The 15,609-nt window shown below is 45.6% G+C and overlaps 1 protein-coding gene across 1 annotated transcript in view; it reads left to right on the top strand.

Moving 5' to 3' along the window:
* The first annotated feature begins 1,728 nt into the window (after positions 1–1,728).
* The window catches only part of SEMA6D (semaphorin 6D), a 423,500-nt gene continuing 409,619 nt past the window's right edge, over positions 1,729–15,609 (top strand). The window contains exon 1 of the mRNA XM_080980318.1: positions 1,729–1,969. The gene's annotated coding sequence lies outside the window, so the exon portion shown is untranslated. The remainder of the gene's footprint in view (positions 1,970–15,609) is intronic.

Below are 15,609 nucleotides of genomic sequence, written 5' to 3'. Positions count from 1 at the left end.
TGATGTTGCAAAAATCCTTTTGTTTTGTATGAGTCAAGTTCTCTGAAGTCCACAGGTTTTAAGATGGCAATCTACTAGACACACCTTTTCTTTTTCATTTTTGGAGGGGGAGCCATTTAAACACCAAAGGGACTTACTTCTGAGTAGGCATGAGCAGCATTGCATTGTAAGGCCATGGATTTCCAAAGGCTTGATTGTCTCTTCTTCAGGGCTGGCCCAAGACATTTTGGCACCTGAGGCGAACCACAAAATGGCATCTCCGCTCCCCGCAAGGGTGAAGATCTGAAGACTGAAGGGTGAAGAGTGAAGATTGGCAACAAGGATGGAATAAAGATCTACATTGGGACCTGCAGTGAAGCCCCTGTGGATCCTGATGCCTGAAGCAGTTGTCTCACCTTGCCTCATAGGTGGGCTGGTCCTGGGCTGGGTCCCATCAGCCCCAGCCAGCAAAGCCAATGGCCGACGATGGTGGTAGACACAGGAATGACTCATGGCTCACTGGCAAAGCACCCACCTCACAAGCATCAGCCTGGGAGGCACAAATTAAGTCAGTTCACTTTGAAGGGACTTGGCTCGGGGTTAGAGCTTCTGTTTTGCACACAGAAGCTCCCAGGTGAGAGAGATTCCTGCCTGAAACCGTGGAGAGCCACTGCCAGTCTACACAGACCTAGATGAACCCCGGGACAGCTCATGGTGCTGATGATGCCAAGGCTGCAGGTTCGATCCCCATATGGGACAGCTGCATATTCCCGCATTGCAGGGGGTTGGACTAGATCCATGGTTCCGAATGTGGGGCACACGCCCCATGGGGGGGGGGGCAATTTGATTTTTAAGGGAGGCAATTTGGAAGCTTGCAATGGCCTTTTAGGTTTCCTCCACAGGAACAGGAGTTCACTTTTTGAAAAATAAGAATGATATGGGGGGTAGGGGTGGGAAATCAGGATTTTAGAGATGCTTAGGTGGAGCATAATAGGGACGTGGGTGGCACTGTGGGTTAAACCACAGAGCCTAGGACTTGCTGATCAGAAGGTCGGCGGTTCGAATTCCTGCGACGGGGTGAGCTCCCCTTGCTCAGTCCCTGCTCCTGCCAACCTAGCAGTTCAAAAGCACATAAAAGTGCAAGTAGATAAATAGGTACCGCTCCGGTGGGAAGGTAAACGGCGCTTCCGTCTGCTGCTCTGGTTCGCTAGAAGCGGCTTAGTCATGCTGGCCACATGACCTGGAAGCTGTACGCCGGCTCCCTCGGCCAATATAGCGAGATGAGTGCCGCAACCCCAGGGTCGGTCACAACTGGACCTAATGGTCAGGGGTCCCTTTACCTTTACTAGGTGGAGCATGACCAAAAAAAGGTTGGGGACCACTGGATTGGTGGTCCTCGAGATCCCTTCCAACCTTACAATTCTAGGGTTACGTTTTATGACCAGTGCTCAGCATATTGCAGCATTCCGATGTCTGGAGGGCCACGCGTCCCCCACAGCTGTAGTAAGAGGACCTTAAATCGCCCCTCACTGCGTATGTTCGTGTGTGGGTGTCTCTCTCGCGCACGTTTCGCAGCCGGCTCCGAATCGAGTCCACCGGCGTCCAGAGCTTGACGCGCGCCTAACTCGCGCAACCTTAGGAGCGCGCGGGCGGGCGGGCGAGGGAGAGCGCACGAGAGGTTGGGGTCTCCTGCCCGCGCGCGCGCCCGCTCGCCTGCCTGCCTCCCTCCTCGCCGGGAGCCGCCAGGCAGCCGCGAATGGCTGTGGGAGGGCCGAGGAGGCGGGCTCGGCTGAAGTGAAACCGCGAGGGGAGTTTGGCGCGGGCGGAGAGCCTCTTCGCCGCCAGCGGAGACAGACCTCGCCGGGCGGTCGGGGAAAACGACCCAACGACGCGGGGAGCGGAGAGAGCGCGAGGCCGGCTCCCCGTCGCGGCTGCCGCTGCTTTCCTTCCCTCGCTGCCGTCGGGGCTTCCAGGCGGACTTGGCCAGCCGGTGAGGCAGCGCTGTGGGTGTGGCCGGCGGCGGGTTGGCACCTGGGTCTATTCTTACGTGGGAATGCTCGCTAGAAGCGTTTGGACAGGGGCCGGCGGGGGGGGGGGCGTCTTCTCTAAACGCGACGCAGCCGCGCTCACGAAGAGGGCTAAAGTGTTTTTTACGCCGGACTCGGGCTGGGCGGCGTCTCCATATCCAGACGAGCTCGCCCGGGTCTACTCGGAAGTAAGTCCAACGGGACTGGCTCCCGCGTAAGCTTCGGTCCCATTTGCCGCAAAACTGAACAACCCACGCGCGATTTTAATAAGACGAACCCCCCCCCCCCAATCCCTCGGTTCTTTTCTCAGCGCGACCCCCCCTCGCCCCCGCCGCATTTCTTTTCTCCTTTGTGATTGTTTCACTCTCTCTTTTCGCAGCCGTGTTATTCTTGCCCTTCCAAGAAGCTGTTGGGAGACGTTTTGTCTCCTTTCCAGACTTTACCAGCCATGATTTGTGCATCTTGCGTGGAGAGGGAGGGACGGGGGGGGGTAGCTGTGGCTTCTCAACCTTCCCTTCCTCTCCGCTGCATCTGGAAACTATAGGACGCTGCATATAGAACACGTTGCATAGTATATACCATAATAATATCTGCTAGTAATTGACTCATAGAGGCGATACTTCCAGCTTATTTTTAAGTGGGGAGGGAAGAAAACGAAGTGTCTCTGCTTGTGGGGGGCGAGGTGGGGTTTTTTGTTTTTGTTTTTGCACATTTTATAGCATCTCTAATTACAAAAACCTCCACCCTCCTTAATGCTGTATTTCTGGCTCCCATGTCTGTGCACTGTTTTCAGCCTGACAGTTCCTTCTAATAAATCTTCTGTGCTTTCTTCCTCATTTCTTGCAATTCTTTTAAGGATGTTTCCACTTTCCAATTACTCTCCCAGCTGGGTACTCGGCAGCTCTATGGTTGATAGGCTGAAGAATTCTTATTCTCTCTTCTTCCTGCTCGCCAACCCCCCCCCCCCCGCCTTCCCCACCTCCTCTAGTGGTTTTCACTTCTCACATTCCCCATCCCTTCGAAGAACCCTGGAGATGGGCTGTTAAAGGTCTCTTCCCTCCCCTGGCTGCCCCCATCCTCCAAAGCTTAAAGGGAGAGAAGCTCTTAGTTCAGACATAATCAATACTGCCTTTGCATCACATGTTCAACCATTCCAAATAGGGTGTGACTGAGAACACCCATTGGACAGTGTTCCCTTGCTGTTAACCCACAATTCTATTGCCTCTGTTACTTTGCCTTTGTATTCAGCCGAACATGGTATTGGACCAAAATATTGCAGAAATGATTACGCAACCCAGCATGTCTGCACAAAGTGACAGTGTCTGTGACTGCCACAGGATTTCCAATCCAACCAAACTGCCCTTCTGGGACATATATATTTTTTGAGTTTGACAGTTGTGGATGGAGTTGCTAAGCTTGCTGGTCTACTGAGGCGGAGAGTTCCTAAGCCGGCCTTCCTCCCTAGAGACATGCAGTACATCAGAACATCTCTGTTGAAAGTCCCAGCTTGATTTCAAAGGGGAAATTTAGCTTGTGGGTGTGTGTGGCTGCAAGTGAGCTGTTAACTTTATACGGAGAATGGCGGTGGGAGGAAAACACCGCTGGAGGTTGCCCTTAACATGGGAAATAAATACATTACAATTCACAGAGGGGTGATTTTGTTCCTTTTTGTTGTAGCACCTTAAAGACCCAAGCGATTTATGTTGGCAGAAGCCTTTTTGTAGGGTTGGTGAAGTAGATTCTAGTCCATGAATGCTGATGCCATAATGAATGTGTTTAGTCTTTTGGGTGTTCGCCATACCTTTTGAAGTATTTCACAGGAGTTAAAGCTTCTTTTATTTTATTTTTTCAAAGCTTGCATGTATGCACACTTTGATTCTTTTGTGGTGGCTGTTCTCTAACACCTTCCCTACTATCGCCCTTTACTGGTTATCTAAATCCTCTGATTTCTTAACAGTCCAAGCTGAGTACCGCTTAAAACTGGTTAGAAATCGTATGCATTTGGGTGGTTTTCATTTTCACTGCCATTCTTACTTTAAAATCACAGCGTTTGGTTGACTTGCTATTGATCTTCTTTCGTTGTCTGTTTGGGCCCTGCATTCGTACTGCTTGAATGTAACAATAACATGGATTCTTTTTCAAGTGGATTTTGATTAGGAGAGAAACCGGGACATAAATGCATATGACTCCCCAGCCTGAATGACCTTTTGACTTCTGAATTTCCAGCTTTAAATGCAAAATGGACTTTTCTAGCTTTTATTTCTGTTTGTGCTCTGTCTCTCTTTTTAAAATAGGAAAATTCAGTCAGCAAATTCTGTACTTCTTTCGAGAATGTGGTGTAGCTGCATCTGATCAAAATGTTTAGACTTGTCAACTCACAGTGCTTAGTACATGTGTTATAAACTACATTTTAAAGAAAGTATTCGTTTTACTTAAATCCAGTATTGCAGATATCTCCATATTTATGTATATATTAGGTTGCTACAATCCTTTTCCCTTGGAGAAATTCCCATTGAACTCAATAGATATTATCCCCCCCCCCCAGTCGATTCCACTGTAAAAACTGCAATTCAGTGCATACTGATAAGGATATCATTACAACGGGACTCAGTGAGTTGTACTTCTGTGTAGATGAGTTTAGGATTGCATTGCACAGAAAGACATGTAGAGGCTTATAAAATGATGCGTCTTGTTGGGAAAAGTGGATATAGAGACATTCCGCCCCTCTCTCATGATACTAGAATGCCGAGTGGTTGTCCAAATTGATTGACAGTAGATCTGGGCAGATGAAAGTCATTTGTAATGGGTTTATAGATGATGTGATGGCAGCTAGCTTAGGCAGCTGTAAAAGGTGGTTGGCCCAACTTATGAAAGAGGCTAGGAAGTGAGCACCACTGAATGAATGCATTGGACAGGTCAGTGGCAGTAACCTCCATTGGGATAGTCTGTGAAAGCTTACACCCAGGTTGAATGCGTTCGACTAGTCTTGTGAAAATGAAGAAATTCTGTACATCAGTTAGACTGAACTGGAAGAAATTTGGCCCTAGGAGTCTTCATAAGAGAGATGTTTCCAGATGAAGAACTGTGAGAGGAGAGAGACCTTGCTGGCCATCAGGCAATGGCTTTTCCCACCTGTTTTGCCCCACCCTGCAGCCCTAGGAGTCTTTCCCAGACCATGACTTTGAGAACAGCAGAAACAGTTGTGAAAAGAGAAGTGGAGTTCAGGGGCATTTTAAAAAAAATGATTTTATAAATTTTGTGTCCCCGTTTCTCGATTTGATCCTTTTAGATGGTTTTCCATGCTTTGTGGTATTTTATGCATTGTGACTGGTTGTTATTTTTATTGATTATAGTTTAGTAATTCTTTTTTGTAATTGTATACTGTTTATTGTTTGTTGATATTTTATTTTACTGTTTACTATTCTAATGGATTGCTGAATATCACTTTCTTTGATACAAGTTGTTTATTTAAAAGTTAAATTTTTATTAAGATTTACTCTATTGGATCAGATTGTTATCAGGTGTGTGCTTTCTGCTGTCTATTTTGTTGTTTCTTCAGCTTGTAAACTACCTTGTTTATAGTAATATAGAAAGGCGGGATACAAATTAAAAGTGAAATGAAATGAAAATATAGTTTGCTGTTTTGCAGCAGCAGACTAACAGAAGTCAAGCGCACTGTGACTCTGACCTCATCTGCCCTTTCCATTTCAAGCAGTCGTATACCACTTTAAACAGCTATGGCTCCCCCTTGACACCTGACAAAGAACTGTAGGTTGTTAGTGGTGCCAATAGTTATTCGGAGACCCCCATTCCCCTCACAGAGTTACAGTTCCCAACGTGTTTTAACAACCAATCCTTCTTTTTAAGGAGCTCCAGGAATGGTAGCTCTGTGAGGCTAATTGGGGTGTCCCACCAACTCTCAGGGACACGGGTGGCGCTGTGGGTTAAACCACAGAGCCTAGGGCTTGCCGATCAGAAGGTTGGCGGTTCAAATCCCCGTGATGGGGTGAGCTCCCGTTGTTCGGTCCCTGCTCCTGCCAACCTAGCAGTTCGAAAGCACATCAAAGTGCAAGTAGATAAATAGGTACCGCTCCGGCAGGAAGGTAAACGGCGTTTCCGTGTGCAGCTCTGGTTCACCAGAAGCAGCTTAGTCATGCTGGCCACATGACCCGGAAGCTGTCTGCGGACAAACGCCGGCTCCCTTGGCCTATAGAGCGAGATGAGCGTGCAACCCCAGAGTCGGTCACGATGGTCAGGGGTCCCTTTACTCTCAGCGCCTTAAATAAAGACAGCTCCCAGGATTCTTTGGGGAAAGCCAGGAATGTTTGAAGTGGCATGGTACTGCTTTTAAGTGTATAGTGCAGAAGCTGCCTTAATTGCATAGGATCACATCTTTATCAACAGGTTCTTCAGAGGCTATCTGGAACCTCTGTGCCAGGCGTGGAGAACCTTTCCGAGGCCAGTAGCTGCACTCTCTGCTGGGCAAGCTTTTGTAGCCACTTCCCAGTAGAGAGCAGAGCCAGAGGCCAAAGGAGGTGGAGTGATAAATATAAACATTGTGTTCATACCGTAAAATTGTTTCTAAGCATCCTCACACGTCCTGCTCCATCTACCATCCAGGCAAGCAAAAGTTGTGATCAGGATTCAAGGATGCTTTCCAACTTGGCACCCCCCCCCCATTCAAAGCACATGGATTAAGGCGGGTGAAGGACATGGCCTCTTGAAGGAGGGTTTGGCTGGGGGCGGGATGTGTCCTGGAGAGAGTTTCTAAGGCCAGATAAAGAGGCATGAAGGGCAGAGCATTTGGGAAGGGGCTGCATTGGTGTCCCCTTGCCCCTTGCAACCTTTGCAAGGACATCTCCTTGATCCTTAAAAAGAAGGATTGGTTGTTAAAATACTTTGGGAACTGTAACTCTGTGAGGGGAATGGGGTTCTCCGAATAACTCTTGGCACCGTTAACAACCTACAGTTCCCAGAATTCTTTGTCAGGTGGTATATAAGTGGTATAAGACTTGAAATGGAAAGTGCAGATGAGGTCAGAGTCACAGTGTGCTCGACTTCTGTTAGTCTGCTGCAGCGAAACAGCAAACAATATTTTCAGTGCCTCTCCCCACATCCCTTCAACCAGCCACCCAAAGAATTGGAGCAGCAGCCAAGGGAGTGAGCAGGCGGGCTCCTAGACACTCCAAGCCAAGGTGTAGAAGCACAATTTTTGCCCCCCACCCCGGTCTGCATTGTTGGCAGAAGTCAACCTGGCCAACTCCTATGCCCCTGATGAAGAGCTATGCTTGACAACTAGGCCTGAGGCCCCTGGCACCTGCACATATGCATTGTGCCTCTGTATGGTATGCCAGTTGTGTGGTCCGAGGGGTGAGAGGAATGTGAAAGAGATTTTGCCTTAAGGGCTCTGTTTGTGGGGTCCCTGGAGGTATCTAGCTAGCCACTCTGGAATACAATATGCTGGTCTGATCCAGTAGGACTCTACTTTCATGTTCTATCAAGGCACTCGTTGGATATATATATAGTACCTGCTTTGCTTTAGAAGCATTGCAGAATTGAATGTTCTCACACCATCCATAGCTGTGCACTTCAGGGTTCTGAAGCACTTTTGTTATCATTCTTGCAGCAGCCCTGCAATTTCAGCCAATGTTGTTCCCTTCAGATTGCAAGATGTGGGAAAGTGTCTGAACCTGAGAGAATAGTGACTGGCATGAGGGCCACCTAGTGATTTTGCGGCTGAAGAGAGATTTGAACTCTGTTCCCAGATCTTTCCATGATATCCTATGCATGTTTCCTCAGAAATAAGCTGTTCTGTGTCTAGAACGTGTGTTTAGGATTTCTGCCTTAACTCTGACAGTGTTCTCATGTTGAGAGCAGGAAAAGTGCCTTTGCTGAAACAGTTACTGGATTTGTGCTTCTGTTTGAAGAAAGGAACCATTGTTGACTTTCATTATCTAGCAGCCACGGGGAGATTGACAGGTTACAAATTGCCAATCCATAAAGGATTTGGGCAGGAGATAGTTTTATTACTTATTAAATTATATACGCAAAAGTGCTCATTTTTTGGCCATTATGCTGTCTGCTCCCAATTGAACTCACAGAGATAATTAGCAGATCCCAGGCAATCACATGTTCTGCTATTCATATGGTCAACTGACACTTAAAAACAAACAAACCATTGCACAATTCAAGCAGGTAAGCCTGCGAATATTCTCTTCTTCCTGCTTTCCCTGGGACATATTATGAAACACAGCCTGCTTTTGTGGATAACAAGGAAGTTGTTGATTTCACCCTGGGCCAATGTGATATAGTAGTTAGTCTGTTGGATTGGGATCTGGGAGGCCGTGTGATTCAAACCCTGCTCAGCCATGAAGCTCACTGGGAAATCATGAGGCATTCATAGTCTCACAGCCTAACCTAATTTGTTGGGTTCTTGTGAGGATGGAAAGTGGAGAACAATGTATGCCTCCATAAGTACCGCACTATATTTCTTTATTGTTACATTTTATTGTAATAATAATAAAAAACACTCCTGGTTCCCCCACCCAACCATTTTATCCTTGCATCAACCTGCAAGGTGGGCAAGGCTAAGAAAGTGCATCAGGGTTCAAAATGCCTCACAGTGTAGACCTATATATGTCTATTTTGAAGTAAGCCATTGGGTCCATTGAGGCTTTGTTGTTGTTGTTTAGTCGTGTCCAACTCTTCGTGACCCCATGGACCAGAGCACGCCAGGTACTCCTGTCTTCCACTGTCACCTGCAGTTTGGTCAAACTCATGTTGGTAGCTTCGAGAACACTGTCCAACCATCTCGTCCTCTGTCATCTCCTTCTCCTTGGGCCCTCAATCTTTCCCAACATCAGGGTCTTTTCCAAGGATCCTTCTCTTCTCATGAGGTGCCCATTGAGGCTTACTCCCAGGTAAATAGGTATAGGATGGCAGCCGTGCTGCATTTCAATTCTCAGTAGAGCTTGTTGGCCCCAATCCAACACTTGAACTGCTACAGTCCGTGAGAATTTCCTAAGCTTCTTCTTTCTTGATGAATAGCCTGGTTCTCATAACTGGAACGAAAAATAAAGCAGATTCTGTGTCTCATATCTTAATAGCAGAGGCTGGAATCCCTGGTCAAACTTTACTTGGATGTAAGCCCCATTGAGGCTGCTTACTTATTATTCTTTATGTCCCACCTTTGCTCCAAGAAGTTCAAGGATGCTTCTCCCCATTGCCATTTTATCCTCACAGAAACCCTGTAAGGGAGATTAGTCTGAAGGACTGTGACTGGCCCAACGTAAGCTGGTCAGCTTGTATACTTGTATGGTGTCAGAGCCATAACTGGAGAGACTGCTGTGCCCTTGGCAGCCCTTGGCATGAACTGTATCTCTGCCCCAACCCTCCTCCCCCCCCAAAAAAATCATTTTACCACAATAGCCACATTGGAAACTAATACATTTTACATGACCTACAGTAAGTATTCGGAAGCATCCAGAGTGAGGGTGAGGCAGGGAGGAAGGGTGAAAAAAATGCACAAATTGTGCAAAATGCACAAATGTCACAATTGTGCAAAAGGGACAGGAATCTTTTCTTGTGTTTGATCTTGCCGCGACGGTGGCGACTCGGTGATGCACCCATGTACGTCACACACACCATAGTCTCCAGCAGTCTGCCTTCATACCACCTTGCCATTTTTCCCACCGCTCAGCTCCCAGCTCTTGTCTAAACTCACGACTTTACACAGATCACTGGAGGCAGATTTCTGGGGTGATTTTTTAGCAAAAAACAAACAAACCAACCAACCACCTCTGCCACTGTGTGTAGTGCTTTGCATAGTCCTTGCCCTAAAGAGTTTACAACCTGAAATTCAGCGCAAAGGAAACAATGGAAGGAAATATTGGGAGGGGTCAGATAGGGAAGCAATATATGCTTGTTTCTGTTCCTGCCTGGACTGATGGAATCACCCAGTGACTTTGGCCTCATCTGCACCATACATTTAAAGCACTGTTAGATCACTTTTAATGGTTATGGTTTTGTCAAAAGTGTCCCGGGAACTATAATTGGTTAAGGGAGCTGAGAGTTGTTAGGAGACCCTTCACATAGCTACAATTGCCAGCGCCCTTGACAAACTAGTTACCAGGATTCTTGGGAGAGAAACCATGACTGTTATACTACTGTTTGTGGAGGTGATCCGAGCCTACAGTAGATTGAAGGAACTAATGCAGCTGTTCTCAACCTGTGGGTCCCCAGATGTTGTTGGACAACAACTCCATCATCCCTGAGCTCTGGCCTTGCTAGCTAGGGGTGATGGGAGTTGTAGTTCAACAGCATCTGGGAACCCACAGGTTGACAAAGGCTGAACTAAGGGCTGGTGCTAACTTTTCATAGAAATGTTGGGTTTTAAGTAGGGGTATGAGGGAAGTAAGAGATGTAATGTCCCACAGGTGTTTTGGGAAGCAGCTCCAAACACACTGGGCAAGAGACTTTTGGATGACTGAGGATTATTAATTGATTATTTAATTTCTTTACTGCTTAGTTTATTAAAGAATATCTCTGAGTGGGGTACAAAAAAAAATGAAGCAGCAGCAGACAACTTCAAAAAACTTCAAAAACATACAGTTGCATAAAAAAAATTTTCATTGAGACAAAATTGCTAGTATATATAAATCAATATAAATTCATTTTCCTTCTGACACACCCTCCCTTTCAGCCTATGGGCAAAACAATTTATTTATTTAAATTGAAATACTACCCTTCATCTGTAGATCTCAGGGTGGTTCACAATATAATATTACAATATTTTAAAAAATACATAATAAAAATAATTACAAAAACAAATCAATAATCCTTCCCCCTCCCACAACACATTTAAAAGGGCATGGGATGTCAATCAGCCAAAGCTAGACCTGGTCTCCATTCTTATTTATATAAATACAGGGTTGTTAAGTTGAAATTAATGGGTCTGTGCTATTCATGCGTATTAAGTTCAGTGGGTCTACTCTGAGTAGGACTAGTATTGGATGCAACCCATGGTACTGGTTAATCTAAGCAAACACAAAATCTCTCCTCCCCAGACACTAGCAACCTTGAATCAGAGGTCAGAGTAATAAGAAAATGAATGTGAGCAAATCTTGCATTCATTTCCAGGCAGTTCGGGTCTGGAAGCTTTCTGTTGAGCATGCCGAGACTGTTGCACCAGGGCGTGGAGGAAGAGCTCTGGTGCTGATTAAATCTGCTTAAGAGCAGAGGGCATGTCACATACACAAAGAGAGGTCGGGATTAACTAAATGAGAATGCTGACTGTTTCTTTTGACCTTGCAAAATCCAGTGAGGTGCTGATTTTCAAGGGCATCTGAGAAAAATTTAAGTGAGCCGGTTGCCAGGATTGCAAAGGTGGTAGAATTCTTTATGAAATAGATTGTTAAAGCAATTTATTTAATGCTTCGTTTTAACTTGCAGGTATTCTTAAAATAATAATCATCATCTGCTTTTATTTGTGTAAAACATAATCCTTCTGATCTAAAGGTCCCGCTGGGTAGCACTATACAGTGTGAACAGTATCTGCATGCCTAGCAATAGGAGGATTGATGGAGAAATTTGATTCAGTACACATAAAAAGCCAAATCTGTCAAATTCATACTTCCCAAAACAATATGTGAAACAGAAGCACAGCTGTCCTTCAAAATTTGCACTTTATCTGAATTTTGTGATGCAGTTCTCCAATCACTGTTTGCAGAAGTGCATAACTTAAGGGTAAAGGTAAAGGTAAAGGGACCCCTGACCATTAGGTCCAGCCGTGGCCGACTCTGGGGTTGCGGCGCTCATCTCGCTTTATTGGCCGAGGGAGCTGGCGTACATCTTCTGGGTCATGTGGCCAGCATGACTAAGCCGCTTCTGGCAAACCAGAGTAGCACACAGAAATGCCGTTTACCTTCCCGCTGGAGCAGTACCTATTTATCTACTTGCACTTTGATGTGCTTTCGAACTGCTAGGTTGGCAGGAGCAGGGACCAAGCAACAGGAGCTCACCCCATCGCGGGGATTCGAACCACTGACCTTCTGATCAGCAAGTCCTAGGCTCTGTGGTTTAACCCACAGCGCCACCTGCGTCCCCAACTTAAGGGTAGTCGTCCATAAAAATGAATATATTGGTGAAAATGACACACAAAAGTCCATTATGTTATGGAACATTATTTGCAAAAGCATGTGCATCAGTCAGAGCTGTCTACAAAACATGACTATTAAGAGCAATTCGCACTGAAATGCTGGTGAATTTTCACGAGGACTTTTTAACGCAAATTGCTGCAAAATGTGGAAAACTGAATTTAAAATTGAAAAAAATAGAACCAAAATTGACAGATACTTCCGTCCCCAGGGTAGAATAGCTTCTCCACAAGTGCAACAGCTTGTTGTTAGCAGCCTGTTCTTGTGGGCGAGATAATAATCTTTAAATTCCCATGTAGTAAGTAAATGGGATATTTTGTTGTTATTGTTGATTATTTAGATTTCTTTCCCACCTGTCATCATGATGGAAAACTAATCCTAACCCTAACCCAGGCTAATTACAACAATTTAAAAATACAGTTGGTTAAAATCAATTACAGTCCAGTGAGTATGGTGGGCTCTAATATAGTTTTTACAGGATTGGGTAAAGAGCTGTGTCTTCATCTTAGGGCAGAAACTGCACAGTGAAGGTGCCTTCTGTGGGGAAGGGGCTGCCACAAAGAATGTCCTCTCTTGGGCTGCCATGTCCTGAACTTCTAAAGGTGGTGACCAGAGGTCAATGAGGATAGGAACTGGAGTCCCAACACCATCGGGGGAACACCAGGTTAAAAAAGGCTGTCATATACAATCTTTTCAGATGTTTCCTTAAAACATTCTTAGAGCATGCACCTTGGGTCATAGCTCAGTAGTAGACTGCATTATTTATATGATTGTTGTTGTTTAGTCGTTTAGTTGTGTCTGACTCTTTGTGACCCCATGGACCAGAGCACGCCAGGCACTCCTGTCTTCCACTGCCTCTCGCAGTTTGGTCAAACTCATGCTGGTAGCTTCTTTACAGCATTGGACTTTCCTTTCGCTTCCAGGCATATCCACAACTGAGCAACCTTTCGGCTTTGGCCCAGCCGCTTCATCAGCTCTGAATCTACTTGTACTTGTCCTCCGCTCTTCCTCAGTAGCATGTTGGGCGCCTTCCGACCTGAGGGGCTCATCTTCCAGCGTCATAACTTTTATATGCCTGTTGTCTTTGTCCATGGAGTTTTCTTGGCAGGGATACTGGAGTGGCTTGCCGGTTCCTGCTCCAGGTGGATCATGTTTGGTCAAAACTCTCCACTATGACCTGTCCATCTTGGGTGGCCCTGCACGGCATAGCTCATAGCTTCTCTGAGTTATTCAAGCCCCTTCGCCATGGCAAGGCAGTGATCCATGAAGGGAGATTTATATGAGAGAATCCTAGAATTGTAGAATTGGAAGGGACTGTGAGGGCCGTCTAGTCCAACCCCCTGCAATGTATGAATCTTTAGCCCAACCTGGGGCTTGAACCACAAACCTAAGATCAAGAGTCTTATGCTTTACCAACTGAGCTTAATCCCTGTCACTTATAGTTAAAGTATATTCAGCCTTTTGAAATAACAGTTCAATTATGCATTTGCAGCAAAAGAGCTTCCCTCCCATTTGCAATATGCTCTTGATGGAATTTGTTACTTGCTTATTGCCATAGCCACAGATGTCATACAATGCAATGACAGAGCAAGGCAAGACAGCTAATGGTTTGGTTCCACTTGCAACCATTTTGCTTGTTTTATAACTGTCACAGTTTTATCTGGTTTGGTTTTTTTTAATTGTATCTTACGATGTTGTAACTTTGTGGGACCTTGCAATGAAATGCAAAATCAATCAATCAAACAAACAAACAAACGAATAGCAAATAAACACAGGGTTGCTATATTGTTGGGTTTTACCTACCGGTGTCCATTTTCACCATGTTCAGGCCCAGATTCCCAGTGACCATTAAAGATAGAATGCTCGTCTTTAGTCCATGTAGAACCAGTGATATGCACCTATTCAGGATTACATACTGGGTCTTTTTTTCTGTCTGATCAGAAAGGCTTAGTGCAGGTTACAATATCAAACCAAATCCCCTGTCAAGTAGCAAAGCTTATACCATTGTTACAAATGAAATTGTGGTGGCCACCCGGGCTAAGGTGGTAGGATGCTTAAGGTTACCAATGGCTGAGTGAGATCTGAACTAGGGACTCCTTTACTTCCAGCTTATTTTCTGAACCAATGAGAACACAGAAACACGGGGAGCTTTCTTCTACAGAGCCAAACTATTGGTCAGTTGTGCTCAGTGTTGTTAACACTGACTGGTGCTACCACTGAGCTATGATCCTTCCTCTATCAGTGCCACACCACCTAGCTTTGATGATTAATCTTATTGCCCAGCTTTTCTGTTTCCTGGCTCTGTGCACCTTACTCCCTATGCCCCAGGGATGTGGGTCTTTTTAGTGTCCAAGAGGAGAGACAGAGAGTCAGAGGTGGCAGTAGAAGACCCAAACACCCACCTCCTGGCATCAAGCTGTTACAGCTTGCATCTCTCTCTCAGCTTTGGGATGCTTAAAAGGACCTGCAGTCTTGGGTGTGGAAGGGAGAATTTGTTATCTCATGGGGGGCATCAAAGGATCCTCTGTGTTGCATTATTATTTTTATCTAAGCTGTGTTGGATGATTCTTCAGGATTGAGAGGTCAGCTGGACATCAGATAAATAAATACCACTATTAATTCCAACTTGGAAATACATTTTATAAAAGCATTGGAGTTGTTGTGCAATGCTTGTATCTCCCTTTTGCTCTTAATATCCTCCTCTCTCCCCCCCTCCCCATTTTCTCTTAGTATCTCAGAGATCATAATATTTTATTCTCTCTCCTCTTTATTTACTCTCCCTTTTAATGCCATCTTCTAGTGTGTCCTACATTATGATTCCTCCTTGGTGCATCAGGCCAATTCTTGGACGTTCTGAATATATTATTCCTACTGATCGTTATTTCATTTTCAATCTAATCAATTCCAAATCCAATGTTCCATTTGCTCCCAGATTCCCATAGCTAACTTGATCAATTCTTTCTTCTGTTGCTCAATCAATCATGCCTTGGGTCATCCTTCCAGTCCTTGAACAACATTAATTACATAGGAACCGTATCCAATATACCCAACCATTCCTCACTGCGACTTTCCCACCGTGCACAATTAAGGACAAGTTAATGGCGTGATGGGACTGAACAAAGGGTGCCATGGTGTGATGGTGACTTGAGTCGCATTGATGCTTTGGACAGCTTCATAGTTATTTTCAACATCTGGTGCTTATTTTATGATTGATTGGCCACATTCCCTTATGGACATCCTTGTGGGGTCTGCATGTCAGTGTGGGCAGAGGCAAAAGTGAGTGAAGAACTAATGCAAAACTTCTCTTTGCATGGCTGGAATGAGGCCTGCTGTGCAGTCAGAAAGACATCTCCCTCTATCTGGTCAAGCAAGAGGCAGCATCACAGTTCTGTGACATATTCCAGACAGGCTAAAGCCTTGAGGAGGCTGTGGAGCAGGGCTTGTGAGGG

The sequence above is a fragment of the Podarcis pityusensis genome (assembly GCF_964106645.2).
Source record: "Podarcis pityusensis genome assembly, chromosome: 14".
Classification (NCBI taxonomy): domain Eukaryota; kingdom Metazoa; phylum Chordata; class Lepidosauria; order Squamata; family Lacertidae; genus Podarcis; species Podarcis pityusensis.
This window is presented reverse-complemented; position numbering and strand designations above follow the sequence as displayed.